General features: G+C 42.0%; 1 protein-coding gene across 5 annotated transcripts in view; it reads right to left on the bottom strand.

The window, feature by feature from the left end:
- The window catches only part of pcdh15a (protocadherin-related 15a), a 107,643-nt gene extending 95,075 nt beyond the window's left edge, over positions 1–12,568 (bottom strand). For 2 of the 5 annotated variants that reach the window (XM_037271316.1, XM_037271318.1), the window contains exon 1: positions 12,045–12,567. The gene's annotated coding sequence lies outside the window, so the exon portion shown is untranslated. Of the gene's footprint in view, positions 1–12,044 lie in introns of all 5 variants that reach the window. The other 3 variants (XM_037271319.1, XM_037271323.1, XM_037271321.1) reach the window with 3 other exon arrangements.
- Between the last annotated feature and the right edge of the window lie 3,254 nt (positions 12,569–15,822).

Below are 15,822 nucleotides of genomic sequence, written 5' to 3'. Positions count from 1 at the left end.
AAGAAATATTTGAGCGCAACAAAAATTCTAAGCTGTTTGGAAAATATTAAGAGCAGCACAGTGTGCATTGAACTGACACCAAGTGTCTGAATTAATTATTTTAATCATAATTAATAAGTTCATGTTTTGGTAAAATATAATATAAAGTTATATTTTGTCATAGAAAGACATTTTTGGTGTTTTTTTTGGGCGATGCTGGAACAGATTAATGGCATTTCCATTCCTTTCAAAGGAGAAAGATCATTTTCGATACCATACACTGTAGTTGGAAAAGAACAACGAACCACACGCTGCGACACCAGTGACCTTATTATCCCATCGCATGTAGCATTCCAACGTGTGAAATCCCGAGGTTTAAAAGGAGATGTCATCTTCCGACTTAATGGACCACGCTGGCTGGTACATTAATGAGTGTTACGTATCGCTTGGGCCGCCGAAAGTCCTACGTGGTAATCAGTGACTCAGACATGTTGCGCGTGTGATCCGTCAAGAAGGGAATAAATAACGGTGTTCTGCCGTCCGTCACTCTCGCTTTAGCGACATTCCAGTCCCCAGGAAGGCTCGTCATGACTAGAACCCTTGGCGCCATAAAAGGGACGCTCCACGGTTTTATCTGTAGAAAATGAAGAAGTTTGAGGGTGCTTTGACACCAGCCCTCGCGCTGCTCCACTACGTTCCTAATTACCTGCCTCACGGTCTCGCCGCTATCTTCATGAGAGGGTATTAGTTAATCTGTGTCGTGCTAAGGAAAAGATCTGCATAATCACTCTTCAATAGTGTCTCACATTGATATTTCATCCTTAATTAGTGGGCCTCTTTGAAATATCACCCGGCACATGGCCTTTTATTTAGCGGAGACACCTTTTTTTTTTTCCTGCATTAAATTGGAGCAGACATTTCATTTAAATTGCTTGAAAGAAAAATGTGATTGGAGGAGGGAAGTAGACTTTGTTTTGGTCTCAAATAGACTTCTATGAATGAGAATGTACTGAAAACCAAGACGTGTTTTCGAAATTATGCGCTATTTGTGTGTTGTGGTAAAGTAAGTAAATAAGTCAATCATAAATAAATAAATAAATACAGTTTTACCCAAAGTCAGCTCGCGAGCACTCTTAATGAGGACAAACAGCATAAAGAACGAACGTAAAATACAAAGCGCGACCTTTTAAGACCTTTTGATGACGCTCAAAAATAGAAAATACAAGAAATAATAATTGGCTTCTTCCCTGAGCCTCCTTTCATCTCTATCGTAGCCTCGCCACGCGGTCGGTCATGTTTGCTGCTTAAACTCTAAACGGCGTTCTGGTAAATCCTTTCGGGTGACAACCGGAAGAAAGCATTTTCCATTTGTGTGCATTTTTCTCATTTGGAAGACGCTCGCCTATTTGCACTGGCGGATAAAGCGGCAGAGGCGCACAAAGAAGCAGGTCACATCTAATCTGCGACACGCTCGCACGCGTCCCGTTGGCGCCGCGTCTACGCTCCAGCTTGTTTTGTGTGTAATTGCGCTCTGCTAGAGGTAGTATTGTAATTCGCAAATGAACAAGCTGCATGAGGAAAGGCGGAATTGTGACACAGGGTTGCTGAACACTCAGTATAGGAAAATAGGGAGATTATTGCAATGCATTTTCACTTATTTTGACTATATTGTCATCTGAATTGAGTTTTTCGATGATGTAATTGAACCACAAGAATGTTATGATGGAAGTAACCATATCATTTTCAGCATTTATTTACGATCAGACATAATTTATTAGTATTTATTTATGATCAGAAATATTAGGGCCGCATTGCGTTATTATTGCTTTTCGGTGCAGTATTTACTTTGTATATGGCGAACTTGTCTTAGCTAGTGTGCTAGCTAATTTAGCTTATTAGCTAACATGCAGATCCTTAACTACATCACTGTAAATCAATAAAAATAAAAAAAGACAATAAAAACTCTGCCCGTTCATTTTGAACTACTTTGTCCATTAAATATTACTTTTGATACTTAATACATTCACAAGTTTGCCAAAGTTATTTTCCCACAAGATACTTGTATTTTCACTCAAGTATTGCTTTCAAGTCCTTGACTGCAAATTGCTTTTGTAAGCTCTTAAGTCACCTCAGCACAATAACGCAATGCCCCGTACCTAAGTGTTAGGAGACCCTCCGCCATGGAGATGTTCTCTGCTACCATTGATCATCGTTGCTCAACGAGAGATAAGATAAAAACCAATGGCTTGCTTTAGTCTTTTTACTTCGACTTTGATGTTTAATAGCCACGGCTGTAATTATCCGGACTTAATGGGAAGATGGCCACGGCCCCTTTCTCGTTTCATTTGCCCGAGCCAGCCTTACTTCTTGGGAGTCAGAATGTGGCTGTTTTCTCACTAGTAAGTGTCTCAATGGCTTTTACTGACCATTAAAGCCCATCAGCCGCCGCGCGTGTTAATAATAAGGGATGTCGGCGCCTTAATGGATGCCACCCCAGGTCCGACTTGAGGCTGCGTATGGAATTAATTCATTTAGCTTTGGCATTTATCTGGGGAATGACGCATCAGGCTAATCAATAACTCACTTGTGAATAGTTCATGTTTGTCGTGAGTGTTATAGTTTTGCTAAACGACAACCCATTCATTTGTTTGAAAATGACCCCACTGAATATGGTTCTAAATGACAAAATACAGGTTGGTGCTAGACCCAATTTGAATTTAGGAACTAAAAACACTTGATATTTTTTCATTAATTGTTTGTATATTCTTATTGTATTTTATTGGGGCATTTATGAGTCAACTGTAATTGTCTATTGAATTGCATAAACATTGTTCTAGAAAAAGAAAAAAAATCCCCACTTCTTTCATAACTCCAAAATATGTCATTTTGTTGCAATCTGACATTTAGAGCAAGTGAACGGTCTCAAACAAAATAATAGAACAGGCAGGAACTTATGAGGCACTTAGCACCAATTAAACAAAGAAACAAAAGCGCCAACTAATTAAACTGGTGGCCCGTCAAGGCTGGCCCGAACTGCACCAGACGCCGACTTGATGAGTTAAATCACTGCTGGAAAACCCAACAAAGGATTAAGGATGGATGACTGAGCAGAAGTTGGGGGTATTTGCATGGATAAGACACAGGTGGGAGATGCAAGGACAACAAGGCAAGGCCAGGCCAGGCGAGGCGAGGCGAGGTAAGGCGTTGAGTGATAGACGCGGAGGGGACTTGGGGCGGCTAGACGTAGCTGAGAATAACAATCAGCCCAAAGAGACCAGGCACAGAGGGATGCGCGGGAATGCAGCCAAGAAAACGCAACTCGTGCTATCAAAAGCATCCATCCACCCAGTCGCTTTATACTTAAATAAACTTGATATAAAAAATATAATTAGATCAATCGAATGTGAATAATTGAACAGTTTGTGCGTCGTCTGCTGTTTGCGACAGCTAGCGGGAAGTAATATATTCTGACGTACGACAGAGATTGAAAGTATTGTAGTAATATTTGGTTTTTGAGTATTTTTGGAAGTGCAGTGTTCAAATATGTAACTTGTTCAAAGATTTGTAACTTCCGCAATATCAATGCTAGCTTTGTTAGCACGTTTAGCGCCATCTTGGTTGTTTGCTAGCGGACCTCAGTAGGGCAAAGTGTGTGTTTTGTCTCGTAAATACAGAAAGTTTCATTTTCTTTATTTTATATTTTGTTTGATAGTAACATTCAACTAGGAGTGGCAATAATCAGCTTGATGCAAACATTTGTTTTGTAAAATTTCAGGGCCGACTGAGGCACATATCTTGAAAGCCTCGGTCGTGATACTAAGACTAACAGTACTCCGATGCTTCATCTGAAATTCTGACGCAGAACATATTTGGTAAGCAACAGTAAGTGGCTGGCCCAGATTCACCTTTTGAAAAAGATACAATGCCTCTTCATACAAAATTAATAAGCTTTCTCAAAAAAGGAAGCCAGAGCGAAAAAAACAAATTGCATTAAGATGACATTAAATTTGGCAGCCATTGTGCTTTCTATCGACTTTACATTAACCATTTTGAAAAGGAGTGGGTGAGGCAGAAAAAGAAATGAAATTGCAACTTTTTATGAAAAGGGAATACAAATGCCACTTGGGCTAAATTCCTGCGCTGCTGCATACTTTGACCGACCGTGCATTCAATCTGTTGATGGAGGCTGTAGCGGAATTCTTTTTTTTAATTTATTGGCAGCTTTTATGAATGTAAACCTGACTTTGTTTGATCAATGCCAAGGTCGTTTTGTTTCTTTACTATGCGTCTGATGGACACATTTTATACAACATAACACTTTTGTAGCTCTATGTAAGAATCAGAAGTCCAAGATTTGAGCCTTGCAGTCTTCCACTTCACGCATGCTTGTAAGCTGTTGCTGCGTTTGATTCCTGACGGCCTGCCCCGCCTGAAGAAATACGCTGTGAAACGGGACGGAATGTATTGAGACCGCCTGTTGTCAATGTTATAGGCAAGGAGATTGGAACACTGAAAGTGGAAGTAGGTTCGATTAAAAATGAACATATGGGAAATGGATCAAAACAGACTGGAATCACATGGGCTCATCTGACATGGTGAAGCAGCATGTGGTTCGTTAGCCAAAGCTATTTTCTTGCTCGCACACGTTGGACACAAATACTACAGTCCGTACAGCATTGTGAAATTGTCCCCATCTGCAGTTGGACATCACAATCTGCTCTTGACGGAAAGCCCACTACGACCTCCACTGATCAAAACAGTTGTAATTTTCCACTTGAAGACTTTTGAGGCAACCTGTGACTACTCCTTTAAAACTTGATTTCAAGACTTTGAAGTCCAATCTTGATTTATGTTACAACAGGAGCCTTCAATTTTTCTCCAAGTTACCCTCCAAAGTCAATGAGCACTTCAGCATGCTTTTATGTGAAGTAGCCATTTTTGGGCTGGCCTCGCCCCGTTCTTACAGCACTCCTGGCTAAGTGCTAGCATGGCCATCTAAGAATGAGAAGCTCGCGACGGTCATTCAATTACATTGGGCCTTGTGCGGTCGCCATGCCGACTAAATGAATAGTGAAAACTACCCACAACAACCACAGCTATTTTTTTTTTTTAATCGTTTTGCATCGCCACAATGGAGCTACAAGGGAATATGCCGCTTTTAGTATTTGAATAAAAACTCATTTGTTTCCAGAACCACGGGTTCACTCAAGAAAGTCATTTTCGCTCCACTGATGTGAGCGTCACCTGCTGTTAAGGGTAACGACCCTTGATACATTTCACATACCTCCATTTTCTATTTCGTCTTTCCTGGGCTAAAACAACAACGCGGAGCGGTCCGCAAAAAAAAAACAGCAATCGGGAAATAAAATGGGGACTTTTTCCATTTAATTGCGCTTCTCAAACAAACTTCAAAGCGAGCAGTAATTCCCCGTCTTCGTCGGCGCTCAACAACCCCCCTCGGTCCACCATCACGACTTGTCTTCTTTATTAAAAGCGCCAACCCCTTCTCCTTCTCCTTTGAGCCTGTCATGTTCAAACACACATGCCAGGCTCCTTTGCTGGGCAGGATTAATGAAATATTTGATCGAAAATGTCAAAATAAGGCATCTCAGTTGCACTCTATCAGAAAGAGTGAAAATTATATTTTTGAAATCCACAAGTGACTTAATGAAATGGGAACTACAGACAAACTACAGACGCCGTCGTCTCTTTGGCATTCTACCAGTGAAGCACTTTCAAAGCTGGCAAAATGACAGCTGAAGAACTAAAAATACAAAAGTATCAACTAAGTTTGCCCACCACAACATGCCGATTGCGGGTCAACTGGAGCCCTTGCATCACACACCCGTTGGGGCTTGTTTGGTAAACCTCATCTAAGGAACGTGCACACACGAGCCAATGTATCGTGACTGCGGGGGAATTTCCAGAGTCGATGAGCTGAAAAGAAACCTGAAGACTGTTGATCTTCAGAAGGCCCACTTGTATTTTTTTTTTCTCTCTTTTGATCCTCCCACAATAACCACAAAAATGGTTGTAAGTAACGTACAATACATTTGATTTTTCTTTTCTCTAACTGCATTACTGCTTAACTTGTGTGGGGAAAATAAATGCATTTTTCAAATGAAAGGCTCTTTTTGTTCCTCCTTCTCGCTGTTAGCTTTCAATTTATGTGCTCTTAACTTTATTTTAATCGAAGGTCAGCAAACATTCTATTCAAGAGCCAAAATAAGGAAGTAAAAATGGCTTTGACGACCTCCTTTGGAGCAACACACTTGACAGAACCAAATTCCTAACAACGTCACTCCAAAGTGTGTCGAGTGCCTTTTTTCTGCAGAAAAAAAAAAATTTCTCGCACAAGAATCGTCCCACTTTTTGTCGTCTGTTAAATTCCCATGGCGGCTAAATTACTCGCATGATAAATAAGTTGCCTCTTGTTTGACACCAAATCTGACAATCGCATAAGCTTGCCAGAACAGATGTGGCAATTGCAGAGTGTTAAATATTCAAACGTGGCCTAATATTCTAAATGGAAAGCCAAAGCCGATTAAGCAAGCTCAGTGGAAGAAAGTCAATTTGCTACCCAAAAACGATCTTTTGGCGCATAAAACTAACATCTTTATTTTTTGTTATGTAATATTTAATACTAGATCGCATTATCACAAAAATATGTAGATATGAATACTTTGCAAATATTTAAAAATATTTTAATTTAATTTTTAAATCATATTTTTGAATAATATTTCCAAATAAGTAGAATATATACATTCGGATTAAGTAGCACAAATCACTGCAGGTTGCTAGGTGTAATTATTTAAAAATGCAACAATGCATTAAATATTATAAAAAATTTATGTTTCCATGTGTATAAAACCCAATGCGAGCAAAATTAATCAATTCGGTCAAGTCACGTGATTAAGCCCAAGCCAATATTACTTCATCTGCCACGCAAATATTAACTCTCACGGTCGCATAATCATCGTATGTTAATTCGCATGATTACGCTGTACAGCATTTGCTTCTTGTAAAAAGGGAAATTATTCGCAAATATTTTTCTTGCCATGAGCTGCGCACACGTGAAATAAAGTAAGCCCCCAACTCCCTTCATAACTTTGACCCTGTTTGTGGGTCTGGCAATAAAAATGATACTTGGACCTGTGGGATGGGCTCAAACGTTAACTCTCAATGCGCTGATGTTAATTCGACGGACGTTAACCTGAAGCCAAGCGAGCAGCTGTGGTCTTCACATGCATTTATTGATTTCATTTTGCTAAACATCGGCTCGAGGTCACTTTTAATTGGCGGCCATGTTGGCAGCTGGTGAATAACTCAAATCCAACCAGGGGGAGCTTTTGCACGTCTGGGGTCAACAAAAATAATCATTAACAATTTAATTTTCAAAATCGGACAGAAAAAAACAAATATTTGCCCAGCGGTCACACGACGTTTATTGTTTCGGTATCGGTATTGCAAGGGATTGGGTACTGGCGGCGCCCTCTTGTGGCCATTTTACTATCAGCCTGCCACAAAGAGTTTCACAGTTGGGCCATCTGGGGCCTGTACGGGATAGTTGAGCCATATTGTAGCGTGACAACAACAAATACGAAAGGAAGTGAGGACAAGGAGAAGGAAAGGAACAAATCAGTATTGTATCCACAAAGCGTCGCGTTTTAATATTCACAGCCAGTCGGCTCCTGATTCATTTGGAGACTGTTGGCATTGGTGGACGGAGATGACTTACACGATATGCAATCATCTCCCTTCATGCTTCGGCGGAGAGCAAGACACTGATTTCTTACGCGGTGGTCCGCCTTTGCTCTAGCGGAGGCGCGGGTGAAGTTCGCAGTCGAAGATCAACGGGGAAAAAGTCCGGCTCGCAATCTTATTGACTGTTTTGACATTTATGGCCAATGAGGGGAAAATGAGGAAGGGGGATCAATTAGCACGCTTTGCGGCTTCCCAATCGTCTCCAATACGTCTCCATTATGCAAAACTGAGATCATGCAAAAAAATAAAAAATAAATAAATAAATTAAGTCATGAAACTGGTTCTCTCAAGCAAGTTAAGGTATGGAAACACAAAATCAGCAACCAGGGGCGGAGCTATGGGGTGGCTGCTTGTGCACGCGAGCCCCCTGGAAGACAAAGTTAAAGCGCGGGCTGTATTTTCACTCATGAAAGCAGTCACTAAAGTCCTCTTCCCATTTATTTTTTTAACACTTAAAGATCACACTCATTTCAGATCATGCATTTTGCATAATCAGGTTCTTGATAAACGAATTGAGCACCGCAGACAACAACACACTGATCGCCTCCCCTGACTTTCACGATACAGCGAGGATCACTTACGAGCACAGTACTAAATCCACTTGAAGTGCAGTTTCACGCAGTGGAGTACCTTATCTTCCAAATGATTTTCGTCTGAGTGCAAACAACCGCCGTCGTCAAGAAGGAACACAGGGCTGACAACAAGCACTTGAAAGTCAGTTCGACCCGCCTCTGTCAATGTTTGTCCATTTAGAAGACAGACACCGGGACGGTCACCGGCGGCGGGGAGACAAACCGCCGCTTGCTGGCGTCGCAAGATGTTGGACCAGAGTGCGCTCGAGGATACATAAGCCCGAAAACTCGCCTCGCACGGCATGCCAGATATGGATTCTGCCCGCGTCTCTGCGGGAAATAGAAAATAATGAAATGCAAATGAGCAGCAACTTCTAAGCTAACTTTTGGAAGGCAAGGCAGCCTCGTCAAAATCGTCCTCCTGCAACCACTTGTAAACTTTTGCACTCGAGTACGAGCGACTCATCAAAACTTATTTGTACGACTCCTCCGATGAGTTTTTTTTTTTTGTGGCTCCCCAGCGGTTACTCCTATGTGCTTATTTCTGTTGGCTCTTTGAGCAAAAGAGAAGTTGACACCAAAAAAAAGCCTTGATCACGTCTACCTGAACTGGAACTTGACGGGGTTTTTTGCCCCCCTCCCTCCCTGGCCACCCTTTTGGCGAACCAGTCACCCACGCCGGCCCTGGACGTAATACTGCAGAGCATTGCAATTTCATGCACTCGGGACAGATAAATCTTTCTACTCGGCCGACCATAAATCTTCAGGAGGACGCTGAACGGCCACACAGTGTGCCACGACTGCACCTGACGCCATTGAGAGAGAAAAAAAAAAAAGGAAGCCTTTGAAATCAGGGATGCAGCGGAGCCGCTCTAAGATCTCTTAATTCTCAGCCCATCTTCAAATCGGTGAAAATGAAGGAGCCCTACGGGGCCCCCGCCCATAACGAGTCGAGGTGGTGCCGAGTGCATGAAACAAACACGCAAAACAGCTTGCGCCAGGATGCTGGAAGGTCGAAGCGATGCAATGTCATCAGCCTGCTAAATTTGGTTGTGGGGAAATACAAACAATCTGCTTCAATGTAAACAAAGCAGGGAACATACTGGGAGCAGTAAGCAAAAAAATGGCAGCAAAGCAGGAAGAAGACCGTGAAACATCAACTCCACACGTCTAGCATGTCATGAACTCATTACATTAAAAAAAAAAAAAATTGTCCAGTCCTCAAAACACTAACGAACCATCTTCACATGAAGCTCATCACGAGTATTAGCTAGCATGCTAGCGTAAATGATGCTAACCGCTTAGAAATTTCTCATTTTTGCCCCAGTTCATCTGAAAAGAAGTTGTTGTGTCATCCACCAAGCAAGTGTTTATAGAAAAAAAATCAGACTTTTTTTTTTTTATGTCCAATTTAAAACAGTCCTCAGGTGTTTTTCAGACGTTCTTCAATCAAAATACCCAAAGGATAAAAAACTCAAGTACCCACTTCTAACAGTCGAGTGGGAGGGCAGTTTCGATCATGAAAATGAGCAACTACTCAACCCTTGCCAGTACTGCGGAGTAAATGTAGAATATGGATTCCGTTACTATGACGACAATCGCGTTGCAACTAGGCAAGCAACCACTTGGCCAAAGCATTTGGAGTTTGTTTTCACAGCACAATTTTCACTCGAGAAGGCAGCGCTTCATCACCCGATCGCCGACTCGCACATGCCAAAACCAAATAATGCTAATCTGTATAGCGCCTGCGCACAAGACGGTTTGAAAGTGCTTTTGTGTAAGAGCAGTATGACGTCATGGCATCACAATCCGGCAAAATTCCCAACAGATTACAAAAGCCTCACTCGGGCGTTCCTAATCAGTTCCACTTCCCCGGAGACCCGACAATTTGTACACAAGTCAATATCCCAGAGTATGTCCCTCCTTTTAACATTCAATGAAATTAGCCGGTTGGTTTCTCCCAAGCGAGCGGTGATCAAGCTGGATTTCACCGCGCGAACCGTGACAACGAGCCGCCTATGGAGCAAGACACAAGCGGAATATCAATGGCGCCTTCACAACCGGCCTGAACCGAGCTGCTCTCTTCAGCTCTTATTTCCCCAAACGTGAGCCCGTGCAAAGAGGCCGAGCCCGGCTCCTGACTGATGGAGACATCCTGCAGCAAAAAAAATAATATCTCTCTTTTTAAGGATTCCCCGCATGTAGCACGCTCACCACCCCCCTGCCACAGCACCCCTCAGTAAAAACCTGTGGATACGGCTCAGCAGGGTTCTCATCAGCTAAATCCACATCAGAGAAGAGGGGCTATGTGAAACACATCCTTCAAGAACAGGATAACAGGATCACGGAGGCTTTACTCATTGGAAGGAGTGCCGATGTTATGCGCAGATACGCTAACACTATTTGGAATTTCATCCTATTAGATAAGCTCCTGTCAGTAGATGGCAAATTCTGCGGTATTGGCGAAAAGGCGAAGAGAATTGGGCAAAAAAAAAAGCAGAAGAGCATAAATTGGGTGTTTAATTCACTTGACGTTGCAGGGCAATTTCGAAAAGTAAAGTTTTGTCATTTATCGTTGCAGTTGGGCTGAAACGAAACTTTCGCAAGTGCTCAAACTGTCGTTTTCCTTGTTTCCGTGCGATTTTCGGTCGCCACAAGATTGAAAGTCAGGATGTTTCTTTTAGACAATAGTCGAGTTTACGTTGACAATTTTTTTGTCATTTCGATTGAAAACATTTTTGACCTAAATTCTCCATTTTAAAATGCAATGTCGCCATCTGGTGGCAACGATACCCAATTACAAAGGCTTTCGAGCGAAAACGTCAATTATGTTGTCGGCTAGAGACAAGCATTATTGGACGTGTGAACTCTAGACCAGGTTCATGCCAGTCGACTCAGACTACGCTGGTGAACTTTGAGTGCACTCGGAGATGTTCAGTAAGAGCTAAATGCGTGAGCACTTTAACTTTTACACCAGAACTATTTGTGCGTTTTTTCCGAGAAAGCTTCACTTTCTTTGGAAGATGAGCTCATGAATATTTAATTGCGCCGTCTGTGTGTGGGTTTGACAAATGATTCTCAAAGTGTGGTGTGTTTACCACTGGCGCTCCCTCTAGTGGTCACAAATCGGCGGACAGTCAAAAGTCACTCCAGCACAGCCTCTCAAAGTGAGCCGTAGCATATCGAATTAAATCGTTCCACTTTCAAATCGCACTGCACTTGAATCGTTTTATACCTCACGTATCGGAAGCTCTGCCTTGTTTTTTGATGAACCCTTTATTTCTTTCAGGCGGCACTTGTCTTATACGACTTTTCCTGTTCCGAACAAAATTTACTTCCAATAATAAAACATTCGATGGTGCATCACATTTTCTGGCCCAAATGAAAGGAGGCTAATTTTTTCCCCCTTTCATTTTTTATGACACACATTTGAACGCACTTTAGCAAGTATCGATCGCCGTTCAATTCGGAGCCTCCCCTGGAAATTGCCTTCAGCCTCCGCTGCTCCGAGAAGTGTCGACTCCCCGGGACACTTGATGGAACACGCTACGTGGGTAATTAACCGTCTAACTTATCTGAAGATGCCCATTTAAAGAGTCTTAAGATTGTCGACTGGAAAATGTACGGAAACCTCTCACGACGCACAAAATATGTCTGTCATGCTAAAATAACGCAATGCATGAGAGCTTTACCATTTGTCATTTTAAAATGTGCTTTTGTCTTGCTTACCTCAAACGCGTCCGTTGTATTCCAAGTGCGCCAAAGGTCATTGCGCAAATGTTCAGACGGGGAGAGATGACAAGTAGGCAGGAGTGCACATGACCTAATCCTCTTCGGTATATGTCCTTCACATGTGCTCAAGCCTATAATCTCCCAAAGGGGGCAGCTTCCCCCCAATCCCGGCCGTCTATAATCTTCTCTCTCCCCTCCAGGCAGCCTGCCCTGGTGACGGCGTGCAACCGGTTCACTTTCTTCCGCGCGCACCGGCTAAAGTTGAAGTGATGCGTTCAAGGATCCAGGCGACTGTGGAGCCGAGCGTGGATCTCCTCCCAGCGAGGGAGTTTTCCTGGTTCCATCCCTGCCATGACAGGTGGCTCACATGGTCACACGAACGTACATCCATCCATTCACGCGGCTGCAAAGAGTGGAATCGGGAAAGGGAGACAACCTGAGAGAGTCCCTCGGCTCCGCTCCCCCTCTCTCACTGTGTTCTTTTGTTGCTCTCTGGCGCCACCCAGCGTTGATTCAGCATACTCATCTCCCGGGCGCATTTGGACTGTAGTGGTATGACAAGAACTAATGTTAGATAATCACGTAGTCAAATTCAAGTTAAAAACAAAACATTTAAACTTTCACTAGAAGAGGCATAAACATTTTGAAACTTTTTTTTTTTTTTTTTTTAGAGTAAAAGGAATTTTCTTCTATAAGGAAAAAGTGATTTTCTGCTTAAAAAAAAAAAGTTTGATAAGCTTCCATCTATGTTTTGAACATCACCGGGGCGCCAAAGCTCCCACAGACGTGATGCTTCTGTGCCATGAGTCCGACCTTTCTCCAAGAGATTTGTTTGTATCCCTCCTCAGTCTGTTGTCTGGCATTTTCTGGAACCCTGTGAGCTTCTGTCCCCCTCAGCTAGAGCTAGCTTGTCAATGCACGTTATTTCCAAACTGATGCCCACATAATACACACCCGGCGTTAATTAATCGGAGTAAATCAATAGCAAGGGAGGTGTTACTGCCGCATCGAGCCACGTTGGAGGCGCAAAGCGGGGGCCCGTTTTTGCGACAACGCAACACGCAGGGTTTGTTTATTTCTGCCAACATCTGAGGAGACGATGCCCAGCAGTTATGAGAGAAATGTTTATCCCCGCGATGGCTGGCACGATGGGCCGCCTTGCCTGCAGCCACAAAATTACAGTCATCACCCCTTTGTGGGGGAGCTTGAAGGGGTCAGGGAGGGGACACTAGTCATCCACAAGTGTTAGCCAAATCTTCTATTTTCAAGGAGAAGAGAGGAAAAATATATTTTAATCACACACAAGGGATCATTTTTCCTCAAGTGTAATTTACGGTAACGTGAGTCGACACTAAATAAAGAAATAAATGCCTCACGTCAGAAGTTGGCCATGACATGGCATCTACAAAGCTCAAGTTTACAATGCTAGCACATTAAACCAGAAATATTTAGCATGGAACTATATAGAGAGATATATTTAGTGGATATGGAGTAAAGAAACCCTGGCGGCCACTATCGTTCAAAAATTTCAAGCAGCCGTGAGAAGTGCTTACAAGTTATAGAGGCAATTGAATGAAAATCCATTAAGTGATCCATTTTTCAAAAGCCATAAAGCATAAAACAGCACACATTTAGCTTGAAGCGTGGGCCCGATTGTCCTAAATAGCCAAAGCACAATAACGGGCAAAAGGCAGCTAGAGGCAGCGCAGGTGTGAGGCGACTGATAAGAAGTTTTATCGGCAAAAGAGCAAAAAAAATATATAATACGGTGAAAAGATCACATTAGCATACTGTGAAAAGAAATGCGTTTTACTTGTTCCCGGGGGCTCTTAACAAAAGTGCTTGAGTGCAGCCTGTTGTTAATGGCGCTATTGCAAGACCTCAGTAAAAAATAAAATAACATAAGCAGCTGCACTTTTATGAAGGAAAAGATCTGAGGTGGTTCAAACAGCTTGACTGAATGCCAGACCAGAAAAAATCTTATCACCATTCCAAATTTAAATGTTGCCATTTTCTTATAATAACAGCCCATGTTATCCACAAAAAAATAAATAACAACCTGCCTGGACTGGTGGCCGTCCATCGCTGTGCTTTAGAGTCTCTTGTGGATGTGCAGAAAGCCAATAAAAGGCCTGGGCTCATAGCTCACCAGCGCCTTTGTTACTTTAGGGGACTAAAGGCTTTTTGTGCATGCCCCAAAATGATGGAGAGGTCACGTTAGAAAATGCAGAAGAAAACCAGCACCGGACTAAAATGAAAAGATTGCATGAGCCATTTAAAACAAAAAAGGAGTCCACACTGGCAAGTGCCAAGAGTGAACTCTCGAACGGGAGTATTATTAGTTGTCCTTGTGAGGTTACACGAAATTGGTTCACTGCGATGATGTCTCAAACAGCGGCGGCGAAACGAGCTCCAGCCAACGGAGGGAACACAAGCGTATTTATGAGGACAGAGAAGAAGAAAAATGGAGGTGATGTTCACCGTAGTAGCATCATGGAAAGCACAATGGTGTAAAATGCACCACTTGGTGATATTGTATCACGATAATCCGTCATATTGAATTCCTTCATGATGGATGAGATCAGTATTTAATACATCGAGCGCCTTTTCACTCAACACCAGAGATGACTCATGTTGACAGATGCCCACACACCCGTCTCCCCACAACACCAGACTCATCCATAAAGAAATAAAGTGCTGCTCCCACCTTCCTCCACAGCTTTAGGAGATAGAGGGATTACATGCGCGTAATACACAGTATGGCAAAGTTTCCTCTATGATTAATGTTGCTCTTAAAAATGGGAAGTCAACATAATGGTCACATCAAGTTTTATGTTCTGCAAGTGTTTATAGCACTATCTAGTGGCCGATTGGATGTACTGCCAAGTTTTCTCTGGAATGAATGCGAAGCAAGTAGAAGGGAAGAAAATAACATTCCGGCAGGTTATCTTGCATTATTATTTTTCTAGAAATTGGCTTTTTATATGCATTATTATTATTATTTTTTTTTTATAAATTGGCTTTTTATATGCTTAGAAAAAAGATATTTAAGTTCAGTTCATGTAAAAGCGGAAAAGTTCGACCAGTAACCAATACACAAATATGCAAATAAAAAGATGTACATATATTTAACCAATCACAACGGTTTGGCACATCATAGTTAGCTGAACAATGGATAGAGAGGAAAACGGACTTACTTATGCTCGCTCTTTTACTCAAATGTATTTTAAATCCTGTCAGAATTAGGGCCAAACCAGAAGGTATGGGCAGGTGTTTTTAATTATCTCAAATAAGGACCCCCAACGGACCCAAAGGTGGCCTAGGATATCCCTGTTCCAATTCAGACACTAAAATGTACCTGCCCACCTGTGATAATTCAGTAAACTATTCATTGCCGCTGCTTTTTTGGATGTATTTCCCCATTAAAGTATTAAGAAAAACCTTAACAGTTTGTGCTAATGACATAGTGTGTTTGTTTTATTCAGTGACCACATTTTTGTAAATAGTATTTAATTAAAAATGTGTCTTTCCAAGATTCCCACAGAAGTACAAAAAATATCAACTTTCCACCCAATTTAAAGTATACAACTCACTTGTGGCAATTCATTACTGTTAGTCATTGCAGAATTTAAACAGTTTTACAGTGTTTCCTCATAAAAGGTTACCTAGGAAAAGAAGCTTGGAAATATGTCACATTTGCAGATTAACTTGATATATAAAAATAAAAAAGGACACCAGATATGCATGCACATGACTTTCTTAACTTCCACTTACA

Source organism: Syngnathus acus, chromosome 15 (genome assembly GCF_901709675.1).
Source record: "Syngnathus acus chromosome 15, fSynAcu1.2, whole genome shotgun sequence".
Classification (NCBI taxonomy): Eukaryota; Metazoa; Chordata; class Actinopteri; order Syngnathiformes; family Syngnathidae; genus Syngnathus; species Syngnathus acus.
The sequence above is the reverse complement of the archived record's forward strand: the minus strand, read 5'-3'. Positions and strand labels throughout refer to the sequence as shown.